Here is a 14828-nt window from a genome sequence, read left to right as displayed (position 1 = left end):
TGGGCAACCAGCAACCATACAAGATAGTGAAAAACTATATCTGAAAATGTGGTTCAGGAGTAAGGAATGAAAGAGGCAAAAAAAACAAATGTTAGAATACATTATTTTGAGCAAAAAACTGGGAGGCACTGAACATGATAAATACCAGAGGACAATAAAAAAGGGAATGGATTATATTTTAATGGACAAGAAATAGATCATTACTAAAGTGGGAGTATTTCTTGAATCAGCTGTCTAAGTATAGTCAGACTACTAATCTGTCAGAGCAAAGACCAAAATTAATGCAATATCAGTTGACTTTAAAATACATTTCACAAAGTATGATCTAATTAATCACACTGTAATAAATCACAAATATATAGTTCTGCTTAGATGTTTGTGCACATCTCTTTCTCTCCATATATGTACATTCATACATATATACATATGTATGTATATATACACACACTTCTAGATTTAAAGATAGCACAGAGTTTAAAGTCCCTCCCCCATTTTACACATGAGGGAGCTTGAGGCACAGAGAAATTAAAGAAATTTATCCAAGCTACTTTGTGTCTTAAGGATAGGATTTGAGTGTACAACTTCTAGATTCCAAATATTATGCCATATTTACTACACAATGCCACCCATGGAAATTTAAAAGACCATATTATACAGGGTTAAAATGCATAATTACTTTGTATAAATATTAGCTCAAAAGGCAAATATGCTGACCTATAAAAATTAGCTCTACACAAAAGGAATTTAATTCATTTGGGTTTATATATATATATTTTTTAAATAAACAAATATTCACTTTCTTTCCCTCTCACTGCCTCACCTCCTTTGGAAAAGAAAAAGAAAACCTTTGTGACAAGTACACATAATCCAGCAAAGCAAGTTTCCACACTGACCACATCAAAAAATGTATGCTTCGTGCTATATCTTGTATCCATAACTTCACTGTCAGGAGCTGGGTGTGTTTCATTATCAGTCCTTTGGAATCATCATTAGTCATTGCCTTGGTCAAGGTTTTAAGTTTTTCAAAATTGTTTGTCTTTACAATGTTGTTATTATATATCTGTACTCCCGGTTCTTCTTACTTCACTCAGATTCAGCTCACATAACTCTTCACAGGCTTAACTAAAACCATCCCTGTTGTAATTTCTTACAGCACAGTATTATTCCATTATATGCATGCATCATAATTTGTTCATCCATTCCCCAAATGATGGGTAGCCTTTTAGTTTTCAGCTGTTTGTTGCTACAGAAAAAGAGGTAAATACTTTTGTACCTGTGGATACTTTTCCTCTTTTGTTGATCTCATTGGGATGTAATGACTTTTGGGGCATAGTTCCAAATTTCTTTCCAGAATGGCTGTAACAATTCACAGCTCTGCCAACAACTCATTAATAGAACTATTTTCCTAAAGCCGCACCAGCATTTTGGGGGTTCAGCTTTGCCAATCTGATGAGAGTGACATAGAATCAGATGCTCTATTTTTCATTTAACAAATTATTAGTGTTTTGGGGCATTTTTAAAATGTAGCTAGTCCTAGCTTGAATTTCTGCCTTTGAAAACTGCCTGTTCATCTCCTATCAATTGGGGAGTAGCCCTTATTCTTATAAAATTAAATCAATTGACCTCATTCAAGGTCAATGACACCTTGCTGAAAAATCTGTCCATGAATCTCATAATTAACAATTGTCAAAAGAATATTTATAGTTGATTAAATGAATGAAGACTATGTCATAGTCCTGCATAACTAGGATCCTGGATAGGTTTGTTTGTTGTCATTTGTCCTTACTTCCCATTCTTGAAGAGAACCAACGACATTAGGAGAGTGATACCTTGACTTCCAAGTGAATTGGGTTTAAGTGAGGCAGAGCTGTGCAAAGTATTAGCCTCACTCTTTCCTCCAGAGTCATTGTAGTCTAGTGGCAAGACATAGGTCAGGATAACTGGAGAAGACCCAGGATGCAGTGGGAAACCTTGGCCCTTTTAAGATAGTCTTTTTCAGTTTGTCCGAGGCAACACCCATTCAGTAATTAACGGCTTAGTAAGAATGGAGGCCAAAGATGGCCTAGTTTGCCTTCACAAAAGAATCATTCTGGGAGGGGAAGAAACTAAGAGTTTCTGGCCAGAACAGAAACAATCTCTATTTACATTCATTCTGAGCCATCAAACAAACAAGCAAAACCAGATAGATATATTTTAGTGTAAAGGACTGGTTGGGGGTAGACAGCTAAATGGGGCATTGGGTGTGGTTAGGCAAGGCAAACCTGATTGGGATGTTGCAGCATTCCTCCCATTCCTTCATCCTGAAAGGGAAGATATGATTTGTGGGTTGGGTCACAATATATGTGTGTGTGTGTGTGTGTGTGTGTGTGTTTGTGTGTGTGTATGTATGTATGTGTATATATAGATATATGTATATACACATACTTTTTTTGCCACGCAAAAGGCAAGAGGTTGAAGTAAAAGAATTGAATATGAAGATGACAGGCACCTGGGGGTGTGTGTGATGAAAATGGGGAGGAAAAAGAAAGATGAATTGGGAGGATGGGGGAGGGGAAGGCCAAAGATAAATTTCATTTGCTTCCCAATTTTGCCTGCCCAATGAGTCCTGCTCATTTAGTTAGTGGGTGGTGCTCATGGGGCTAAGGTCATCATTTATTTTCTGTAAGAGTCCTTTAGCTTTAGAGTTCTGCCTCATTGGTTGGAACTTGAGTTAGGTGTTTTCACAAAAGTATGCTCACAGTCATGGTGGGAATTGGGAAAGGAAACAGATCTACTGTTTAGCCTAAACCCATTTCTCCAGCTAGAAAAAGAAAGAAAGAAAGAAAAAAGCTCAAAGCCCATGTCCTAGTGATGCTATGTCAGAAATGTAATCTTTGTATAAGAGCAACAGTTTAGAAAAATAATCTGTGAAACTCTCATCTAGAATATATGAGGGAGGAAAATTGGAAGTTCCTGTGATGTGTGTATCACTTCAACTTACTTCCTTTTGCTTTCCTGAAGCATCCAACTTACCCCTAACACCTGCATGGAACTCCCAGAGAGAGTTTCAGAAGGATAAAGATAGCAATTCAAGATGGGAAGCCAATACCTCTAAAGTATCACACATTCTTACAAATGACTCTTGGGGGAATACTTTTATTTCCTAAATTCAAGGTTAAAATATGTTAGGAGACTTTGAATTTAAATAAATGGTCAGGAAAAGACTTCGTGGGGGCCGGGTTCATTTTGTCAAAAGAAAAAGAATTACAACAATCCAATTCAGCAAACCTTCATTAAGAGTCTTTCATGTGTAACACTAAAAATTGTTGAGCCTGACTTTTATTGAGAAGTGAAAACAGGAAATGAAATAGAACCAAGTGGAAATGTGCCATGTCTTAATTAGTTGACTGAAAGTTGCAAGTGAGAAAGGTTCAACTCAGCATGTTCACTTTGTGGCAAATCTCTAGTTGGCTATTACATAGTGCTTTAAGGTGCTTTACAAATATTACCTCATCTTGTCCTTACAACAATCCTGGGAGTTTAGGTACTATTATTATTCTCCTTTCATATGGATTAAGAAACTGAGGCAGGCAAAGAGGCTTAGCAAAGTGTTTGGCTCATAGTAGGCACTTAATAAATATTGATTGGTTGATTAAGTGATTTGCTCAGGGTCACACAGCTAGTTAGTGTACGAGACTAAGTTTGAACTCAGGTCTTTCTGTCTCTAGGTCAGTGATCTGTCTACTACTGCACTGCTGAGGTATGGTGACCTTCTTTCCAAACATCCCACTCCCTCCAAATTCATGTGTAGCCTCTACCATTGAGAAGCACAGTACTAGCCTATTAAGGGTGCCATTGCATATACTCAAACAAAAAGAAAAAAAAAGAAATTACCTCACTATGAGCAGGCCATGACTGGGAAACCAAATCTTCCTTCTTCTTTGGAGACCTTGTTGAAATAGCCAAGAATACATAGAACCACATAGAAAATGTATAACTATGAACTTAAAGTCTTTCAATGATCTGCTGTCAAAGCATTAAAATGACAGTTCTAAAATTCAGATCCATGAACTAGATTAAATTTTTTTGAAAACTGAATTTTAATATAATTGGTTTCCTTAGTGATCCTGCATATTTTATTTTGTTAATTTAAAAACTTAAGCTTGACCAGACTGTCAAAGTAGTCCATGTCACAAAAACGGTTAAGAATTCCTAGCTAAAGTGAATACTATCAAAACATTTATTAAAGCAAAAACTAGGGGCAGCTAGGTGGTGGAGTGGATAGAGCGCCGGCCCTGGAGTCAGGAGTACCTGAGTTCAAATCCGGCCTTAGACACAACACTTATTAGCTGTGTGACCCTGGGCAAGTCACTTAACCCCAATTGCCTCACTAAAAAAACCCCAAAAAAACAAACAAAAAAAAACTTGTGGCCCAATTATTCCTTATGTACTCTAATGTCTACACCTCATGCATAGCATGTAGCAGGAGCTTCATAGATGCTTGTTGACTTATAAACATTGTGTCCTACCTGGTCCAGCTCTTCCTAGCTATCTCCTCCCCATGGTGGCTTCCTGAGCTACTGTAGTTTCATAGTCTCTCAGGATCAAGTGTCCCCGGATCTTCCTCCCTGCCAAGAGTAGCATCCCAATAAGAACTCATAGGAACCAGAATGTTAGAGCTGGAAGTGTCCTTGGATAGCATCAGGTCAAACCCCTTATTTTTCAACAAATAGCCAAGGCTATGTTTGGTTGAAATGGTAAACCCTTCCAGTGGAGTTTCAGTAAGCAAGTCACAGAAAAGTGATGAAATAAATGAATAGGTACTATGTGCTCCCTTGTGTGTGTGTTTTCTTCTTTTGGGGGGGGGGTGGGGGGGAATGGAGCGGGGAGGAAAGATATGCTTAATAAGAGTTAACGTTGGCTTGGTTAAGGAAGGTCCATGAGTTAACATGAGGTCCAGTGTTAACAAATGTGGGAACTCTTTGGGTTCTGTTTCTCTCTCTCTCTCTCAACTCTTATCTGTAAGACATAAGGAAATGTTTGCCAGGGAAGATTTAGGAGGGCATAACTCTCTTCAAATTGAAGCATTACTTTGTTTGGGTTGTTTTTATTACTGTTGGGTGACTAGGGCATGGTGACCTGTTTCTCTAGGGGTACGATAAGAGAAAATGGGATGTGTCACTCACCCTGGTGAGAAAGAAGATAGGATGGAGGGCATTTCTAGAAGGCTGCTTGGTAGAAAAAAAAGACTTCTTCTTCTTCTGGAAGTTCAGGGATCACTCAGAAAAGAATTATTCAAACAATTCCATATGCATCTAGTTGAAGGAATATACTATTAGATTTATAATACTAGAAGCAAGCCAAGTTTCCGGGAACCTACAACTTAAATGATATACTTTTAAAATAAGGCAAAATTTTACCTATTCCAGGCCTCCATAATTAAAATATCCCACCCTAACCCTTTTTGTATATGAACTTGAATGAAAGCCAAGATTAAACTTTTCCTAGAGAGCAATAGAAACCAATGGGAATACTTGTACTTCATGCAATTTTCCAGGAGTGAATAAACTTTTCTTAATGATCTGGCATATTTAGGAGTTTTCCCAGCCAGCACTGTGATTATTGTCTAGCCTTGGCAAAAGCTTCAGGGTATTTTCTACCATGATCAAACATGGTTGACTGAACAGGAACAAAAATCCAGAACTTGAGATACTTATATCTAAAAGAGGGAGTTTAAGTTTAGGTGATATTGAGAAAAAAGAGAGCCACAACTAGCAATTTTAGTGCCAGCAACACTGTTGGGACACCATCTCTTGCCAGTTTCAAGGGCAGGGTCTTGGAGGACTATGAATCTATGGCTCAGGAGGCCACCAGGGCGTGGCAACAGGTAGGAAGGGCAGGGCATGGTAGAACACAGAAGAGCATATATGGGCCACAACTATGGCAGGGGTGAAAGTCTGCCTTCTGTCAGCTTCCTATTTTAACTATTATTTTTCCTAGCTAATTAGATACTAAGTTCAACTGTTCCCCACTGCAGAAGGAGTCCATGTGTGATCAAAGCCCTCTACATTTTGCGGCCTTGGTGCCAAGCCCCAGGTACTCTTCCTTAGCTTTCTCCTGAAGAATAGGAGTCTTGAAGGTTCTGAAAGAAAGACACTGCTTTCCCTGCACAGTGCAATTAGCCAGTATTCTCTTTGATTCTGATCCTTGGTTGAGTAGTAATTTTCTATTTCTCCTTGGGAGAGAACAAAAAAGGTCATATAACTTTCTAAACTTCTTTGTGGATATCATTATTTCTCCATCTTCTGGAATGTCACATCTGGTTAGTTCCCATGCCCTACTTCTTCCTGTTTTCAAGTAAAGTTTGGGTTTCAGATTGCTTTGCCTTAGATAAGAGTCTGTGACCCAAGTCTAATCAAAGATGGAAACTTGCTGGTAACAGCTAAAAGAAGGGCATTCATAGTGAGATAGTCAACAATTCTTGTTGAACAATAGGACTACAGTTATCCAAATCTGTGATCAGAGGGAAGCCATTTAACCTCTAAGAGCCAAAGTTGCTTTATCTGTAAAATAGGGGTAATAATCCTTGCAGAGTAGAGTAGTAGACTTCTGCCTTCAGCTTGAAGTCCTGTCTCTGACACATAAGGTATGTGCTACTCTATGCAAATCACTCAATCTCTCAGTATTCTCTAGGTAACTCTTAGGTTATAAGTTGCAGAGAAGATAGCAATCTGTACTGGTAGGAGTTACCTCACCTGGGAGTTCACTATACTTAGGAAATCTCTACTACCTCCTGGAGTTGTTGTGAGGAAAGCACTTTAAAAACCATAAAGTGCTATATAAATGTAAGCTTTTATCATCAGCATCACCCCCATAATCATGGATATTGGCAACAAGTTAAGTTCATTTTGACCAGTAACTAAAGATCTAGGTAGGCATGTGAGAGAGACACTCACACTTTGATATCAGAAGGGTTTGGTCATCCCTAGTTACAGTAGCAGTGGCAGGTCCCATGGTTCTGCCAGACATCATGCTACAAGTTCAGTCCAGACTCAGTGCCAATATATGGGGTAACTTCAGTGAGATGAAATGGATAAATATATGGCTATGATCATGAGCAAGAGGCAAAGACACATGTACTGATCTTTAAAATGCCTATCATTAGGGAAATGGTAAAGATCTACTCTGAAAGCATCTGTTAATAGTAATAATTCCCATATTAGTAATATGTGGTTTCCATAATAGTAATAAGTCCCACAATTCAATAGCTGCCTCTATAGTACTTATGATGTAAGATCTTTGGTTTCTTGGTGGCTCACTGCCCCCATGGTGACCAGGTGATTGGCTGAGTCACAAGACAAAGTTTGAATTGGCCAATTCAGGCTCTCATTCAAGGGCTTTGTGGTATCAGTTCCTACAATGTTGCTGGATGGCACAGTAACATTGATTTTAACTTGGCATTTCCCTAACCACAAACTTCTAGTGACTCATGAGGGGCAAGATAATTTCCAAATTTTTCAGCATAAAATTTCAGACCTTAAAAATCTAGCCCCAATTTGTCAATTCAATAAATTCTATTCTATGATTCCAATAAATTCAAGAAACATTTTCAGTCTTATTTCTCAATACTAATAAAAACCCTCTACTATGGTTATACTAGTCTCTTTATTGTCCCCTTAGCTGCAATACTTCATAACCCTTAGAACCAATTGCTGTGGGGACTCTCATTAGTGATACAGATCACAATGCCATACCAGATAGTTATAATAATAATAATTACAACTAATTTTCATATTGCATTGTAAACCTTCCAAAGTGACTTAAACAAATCATATCATTTAATCATAACAATCCTATGAAGCAGGTGCTATTATAATTTCTATTTTGCAGGTGATGAAAGTGAGGCTCAACCATCACAGTTATATAGTAGTCAAAAACATTTGTCACCTACTGGCCAATCAGAGGTAATGAACCTCTCTATTTTAGCTTGATAGGATTTGGCAGAGCTTATGTATGTTCTGTTGAAATAGCCTTCAAGAATCTAGAGTCACCTTCACACTATGGTGATGCCTCAGGGTAAGATCTTAATAGAAGTCCCCTAAACCCACCATACTTATTCTTTTTGTTTTTATTTTTTGGTGAAGCAATTGGGGTTAAGTGACTTGCCCAGGGTCACATAGTTAGTAAGTGTTAAGAGTCTGAGGCCATATTTGAACTCAGGTACTCCTGAATCCCGGGCCAGTGCTCTATCTACTGCACCACCTAGTTGCCCCCATCATGCTTATTCTTAATACCAATGTTTTATTGTTCAAGTAGTCCTCCCATTTTTCTCCTTCTCTTCACTTATTCAAGTGATTAGTGTTCCCTTCAAGTCCCACATCCTTCATGAGGCTTTCCCTAGATGCTCTTGTCCATAATGACCTCTGTCTTCTGAATTCCTTTAGGATCTATTGTCTGTATTGCTTTTGTCAGGTGGCACAGCCTCAAGATCCCTGGTATTATTTATCTGTTTCATATCTTATCTTCCCAAACAAATTGTGTTTGCCTGGGAAAAACCTTGCCTTATTTTTTCCCCCACATTATCTACCACCCTTGGCTGTAACAGTATTATGCACATAGTAAATGCTGATTTGTTAAATAAATGAATGAATTGTGTAGTATGAGTTTGAGGCATAGGGAGGGGCTGGTTAATGCCTCAGGTTATAATTAGGTGGTGGAATATATCCTTCTATAAGTCATGGGAGCCTACTTCTCTCTGGAAAAGCCTATGCCTACTGCTCCCAATTAGGAGTGATAGCTGAGCAGGGGTTTTGTGTCTGTGCCAGATCAACAGAGTGACAATTCTGCAAGTTCCTGAGGAAACTGGATTTCAACAGACTCTAAAAAGATTGAAGAATAACAGCATGAATTTCTCCCATGGAGGCAATAGTTCAGTATTAAAGGTCAGAAATGGTGGATTGTAGGGGGTTAAAAAAAATTGTGGGAAATATAAATGTGTTGGCTTTCATCTCTCTCTCTGTCTCTCTCTTTTAAAGCAGGGCAATGAGGGTTAAATGACTTGCCCAGGGTCACACAACTAGTAAGTGTCAAGTGTCTGAGACCAGACTTGAACTCAAGTCCTCCTGAATCCAGGGCCGGTGCTTTATCTACCGAGCAACTTAGCTGCCCCTGGCTTTCATCTCTTAAATAATTTTCTCTCCACCACAACTCCTGACTCAGTTGCTTGGTGTAGAAATGAGCACTCCAGTTCTGTGTTTTCTAAATTGGCAACTTACTTGATAATAATTTTCATGGTCCTTCTCTGTGGTCTCTCCACTCTCTCACTCTAGTTGCTTCCCTGTTACTCTGCCACGATCTTAGCTAGAAGACAGTGACTCAGTGATAGTGAAAAACTGATAAGAAACAGAAAAGTAAGAAATTTCCATGTGGTTGGGGAGGAAAACTGTATGGTGAAGGATAGAAATGCTATATATATCTCAGAGACTCCAAGGAGATGGTTAGAGATGGAGGGAAAAGTGGGCTAATTCAGAATAAATAAATGTATTATAGTAGATTTAGAGTAATACAAAGTCTTGGTCAAGTGTTCAGCTCTGATAAGTCTGTGATTCCTGTTGTGAACATAGCAGGAATAGATTTTATTCAAGGATGTTTCATTCAAAGAATATTTACTAGGTGCCTATTGGGTATAGAGCTGTGCTTGAGACACTGGAAAAGATACAAAATTTAAGACAGTCCTTGCCCTCATGAAGTTTAGCAAACTCCAGTTGTTGGAAATCTTCAATATGTATAGTCATCCTGATATTTGCATTATGAATGTAAACTTACAGTTGACTCAAGGAAATCATAATAAACTTATCAAAACATATGAAAATGGGGCAGCTAGATGGCGCAGTGGTTAAAGCACCGGCCCTGTATTCAGGAGTACCTGAGTTCAAATCCGGCCTCAGACACTTGACACTTACTAGCTGTGTGACCCTGGGCAAGTCACTTAACCCCCATTGCCTGAAAAAAAAAACCCAAAAAATATGAAAATGGTAAACATAGTAGTTGCAGTAACATTCATTGTTGATGGATTTTTTTCTTCTACTTTTGGGGGTATTTTAAAGAACAAAGTCTTAATGAGTTATAAATTAGGGCTCTTTTTTATACCTATTGTCAAAGCTAATTATTTAATGGAGAAATTCCTTCATTGTTAAAGTCATTAGTAGCCATGAGTAAATGATAATGTGCTTGAATTACATCATAACTATTTGAATTTCAGTCTTATATTCATAGCTAGGACAGGAATTCAGTTAAACTTTTTTATTAGTTGGGCCTAGAATTAAGTCCAGGAATTTTACTTACTATAACAGTAGGCATATCAGCAGATTCCTGATTATAATTTGCTAATTGTTTTCCCTATTAGATATTTTAGCTAGTATTTAGACTTTAGCAGTGATTTCTTTACATTACCAATTCAGAACTAAAAGTTGAAAAGTTCTAAATGATTATTTGATTTATTAAAGATGATTGATTGATTACTTTGGACTTTAATTTGAAAAGTTATTTGATCATAGGATTTAGAGCTAGGAGGCATCTTAGAAGCCATCTAATATAAGCCCTCCAGTTTACAGATGTGGAAACTGAGGACCAGAGACACTGTGGTATAGCAGAAAGGATGCTGGATTTGCAGGTGCATTGGATTAAAATCTCAGCCCTGCCCCTTATTAACTGTGTGACTATGGGCAGGTTTCTTAACTCCCCTTGATCTCACTTTCCAAATTGCAATCTAAAGAGGTCAGATTAAATTATCTCCAAGATCACCTTCACTCCTAGTCTAGGAGCCTATGAAGGGCAGCTAGGTGGGGCAGTGGATGGAGAACTGACCCTGAAGTTGGGAGGATCTAAGTACAAATCTCACCTCAGAAACTTATTAGCATGGGGGCAGCTAGGTGGCACAGTGGATAAAGCACTGGCCCTGGATTCAGGAGTACCTGAGTTCAAATCCGGCGTCAGACACTTGATATTTACTAGCTGTGTTACCCTGGGCAAGTCACTTAACCCCCATTGCCCAGCAAAAAAAAAAAAAAGAAAGAAAGAAAGAAAGAAAGAAAGAAAGGAAGAAACTTATTAGCTGTGTAATACTGGGCAAGTCACTTAACCCCAAATGCCTTAAATATCTTAAATATCTGGGGCTGTCTTCAGTCATCCTGATATCTATCTTGCCACTAGACCTAGATGCCTCTGGAGGAGAGAGGTTGGTGACTTTGCATAGCTCTCCCTCACTCAAATCCAATTCACTGCAAGTCATGACAATACCTCCCAATGTCATGGTACTCTTTGGGAATGAAGGACCAACAGCAACATGAGCTTATCATCCTATGAATTGATTTGACTAAGGTCACACAGACTGGTTGGGTGCTACTGTTTCAGGTATCTGATTTCCCTGCTCATTCCTTCCCCTATTAATTACATCTAAGATAGTATGATAGCCTGGAACCCGTGATGTTAGAAATTCTAGCTCACAATATAGGATTTACATAGGGGGATTTCATAATATAATTGTATATCGGGGTTTGTGTGTGTGTATGTGTTGGCATGAGAGGGAGAAGAGGAGGAGAGAATGCTTCTATCCAAGTATCTGCTGGACATCATTGTAAGAAATAGAATTCCCAGGGCATTCTTGAAACCCTAGACTTGCTTTATCTGTAATAGATGATCTTAGCTTGGAAAACATGTTGACAATTGTAGAATATTATTTTGAAGAGGAAACTAGATATTCCATTGACTTGAACACATTTAGTGTGTTTGTGTGTGTGTGTGTCTACAATTGTAATTTTTCAGGTGAACTTGCTACTCAAGGTCAAATGATGGAGATTATTAATAGATCAATAAGCATTTTTTAAGTGCCTACTATGTTCTAGGTACTGTGCTAGGTGCTAGGGATAAAAAAAAGGTGAAAGATAGTTCTGGCACTCAAGGAGCTTAAGTGAAAAAAACTCAAGCCTTCGATCTAGGTGGCAAAGAAATGTGGTTTTCCCTAGACTAAAGCTTCTTAAACTGTGGGTTGTTTAACTGAATGTGGGGGTCATGGAAAATTCAGCAGTAAATGTTTGATTTCTATACCTATTTTATTTACCTATATACCTGGAATTATGTAAAAATTTCTCAGGTGAAAAGGGGTTGCAAATGGAAGAACTTTAAGAAGCCCTGCTCTATATAACTTGGTCAGGTTGGAATTGTGGCAAGAGTCCAAGTCTCAGAGAAAATATTACATACTAATCACCTTAGTTGCGAAAGCTTAATTTTGGACTCAAGATTGGTTAATCCCCAGTATCCTTGTTAAGACACGAAAGAAGGTCGAAGTGGAGGAAGCCAGGGATTTTGTAATTCTGATGGATGCCAAGAACCAATGAAAGGCACTTTCCCTTCCCCCACTCATTCCCTGCTCAGCACTTACATGATTCTTTGCAGCAAAAGTTCAAGCTTTGTAACTGTGTATTCTGAGTTTAAATGGAAGAGTTTTTCTTGATCATAGTTTTCATCAGCTCCATGCAAACTAAGTTGTAAAAATATTGGTGTCCTCTGCACTACATAAAGAAGAGGGTGCCAACTAGCTTGTTATGGAATCCCAAACAGATTTATTCTCATTTTGGTGACCATTAGCTTTAAATACATATGAAATCTTTCTTTAAAATGCCCCTTTCCTGGGTCTTTTCCACCTCCCTCATGACCAAATAATTGTTTGTTTATGCCCTGTGTGCCTCTGTTGTGGTCATTAAAATTTGAGGAGAAAAGGTACACCTGAGAATTGCTATTGCTTATCAATTGAAGGAGATTTGTTTGGACAAATTACTTTGTTCTGTGTTTGCTTGCTTGGTCCCTGGCTTTTTCTTGAGCTAGTATAAAGGGCCTTAAATTGTGTTTTCTTGGAGTATGAGAAGGATGAGGTAAAGCAAATAGCATGGGAAAAATTTTGAAATCCTTTTTCCAGGACTTGCTGTTTCATGAGAAGTATTCCTTTTTGGAAATGTCCAAAACATAAAAGAGGTTTGTTTGTTTATTTTGTTTTGGTTGGTGATTTCTTACCCTGTGAACTCAGGGTATTACTTCCCATTTCTGGGGAAATTGGAAAATTTGTTTGTTACTGGCAACTTAGAGGTCCTAAAACATTTTCTGTTAGCCCTTGTACTGACTATAGAGGTGAAAGGCAGTCATCATTGAATGGAACATGTTCCCTTGAGTTGAAAAATGTCAAGATATATTTTTTTTAAGTTTCTTTATTTCATAAAGATAAGGATTTCTGTTGCCTGGATGGTAATTCCTTGTCAGTTGAGAAATATCACTGTAAAAAGCTCTGCTTGTGGGAATAGTGAATGGAACTTTATTCCATGGGTGGGTGTTCAAGAAAATATCACTGTTAGAGATGGTGAAAATTAGGAGGAAATGAGCCATTTCCCTGGGGCTTTGTAAGTGATCTCATTGCTTGTATTCCTCAATTCTGTGAGCCTTGACTTTGGGATTGAGTAAATGTCGTCTAGGATCAGTCAAAGAATACAATGGGGGTGGGGGGTGGTGTCTAGGATACACAGTGAAATACAGTCACCATTAAAATGAAGAAGGGGGAGAAATCAAAGAAATAGATACTTATCAGAAGTCTGGGGTTTTTTTTGTGTGTGTAGCGTTTGTAACAATTCTGAGACTGCACTAGGGCCATGTAGTTTGGTGCACACAGAAAGGACTCAACTCTTGTCACTTTTCAGCATCTGTCCTATTTCTAGTTGAAGACTGTACCCTCCTATGTAGTGCAGTTGAAAGAATGCTGAAAAGTCTTTTTCTAGTTAAACATCTCCCCCAGCCCTGGCCTGCCTCATTACTTGAAATTCCAGCACCATAAAGAAAAAAAAAAGGGAATTAAGGCACCTTTAAAAAAAGCACAGGAAGAAATGGAAAGAAGCACAGACAAGTTGGATAGGTTTGAAAGCTGTATGTTGAATTTATTATACTTGAATAAGAAAAACAGGCTGTACATACCAGATTTACAGTTTTGCCTACAGTTTTCTCTGTTCTACTATCTATATAGAAATGCCAATAAAAATGAATTAATTTTGGTTTGTAAAAATTCTAGCATCGGGGAGGCAACATATCCCAGTGGAAAGAGTGCTGGTTTTACAGTCACAGGAATGGAATTTAAATCCTGGCTTAAATTTTTTACTATATAGGTGATGTTGGGAATCTCTCTTCTCTCTGAACTTGGATTCCTTATCTGTGAAATTGGAGGGTTGAACTAGATAACCTCAAATGTCCCTTCCAGTTCTGGATCTAGGATCCTATTCTCTCTCTCTCTCTCTCTCTCTCTCTCTCTCTCTCTCTCTCTCTCTCTCTCTCTCTCTCTCTCTCTCTCTCTCCCTCTCTCCCTCTCTCCCTCTCTCCCTCTCTCCCTCTCTCTCTTTCTCTTTTAAAAAATACTATTTATTTATTTATTTTAAACATTCATTGAAAGCATTTTTTGTCAGGAGCCTATTCCTGATGAGATGCTTACTCAGGTTTCTCAGGGTTCCTCACCATTAGAGTATGTCTCAGGCCATCAACTAGTAGTTATACCTCCCTCTCTGATGAGAATCTCAAGGGTATAGTGGTGAGGTGACAGGTAGCTTAAAGGGAAGGCATTGACATTGGCCTGTAGGTTTTAATGTATCTAGAAAGCAGTTTTGAGATAATACATCGTATCATCACATATTAAAATACAGAAAAAGACTGAAGAACAGCTTGTTAATCCATTTTCATATTATGTCCTCTTCTCACTTAGCGGGTGTGGGGGGGATTAAGGATATAAAAGGCAGCTAAATTTCGTTGGTCACTGCTGAAAG

Source organism: Dromiciops gliroides, chromosome 3, assembly GCF_019393635.1.
Source record: "Dromiciops gliroides isolate mDroGli1 chromosome 3, mDroGli1.pri, whole genome shotgun sequence".
In the NCBI taxonomy this organism is placed as follows: Eukaryota; Metazoa; Chordata; class Mammalia; order Microbiotheria; family Microbiotheriidae; genus Dromiciops; species Dromiciops gliroides.
Note: the sequence above shows the minus strand (reverse complement) of the source record.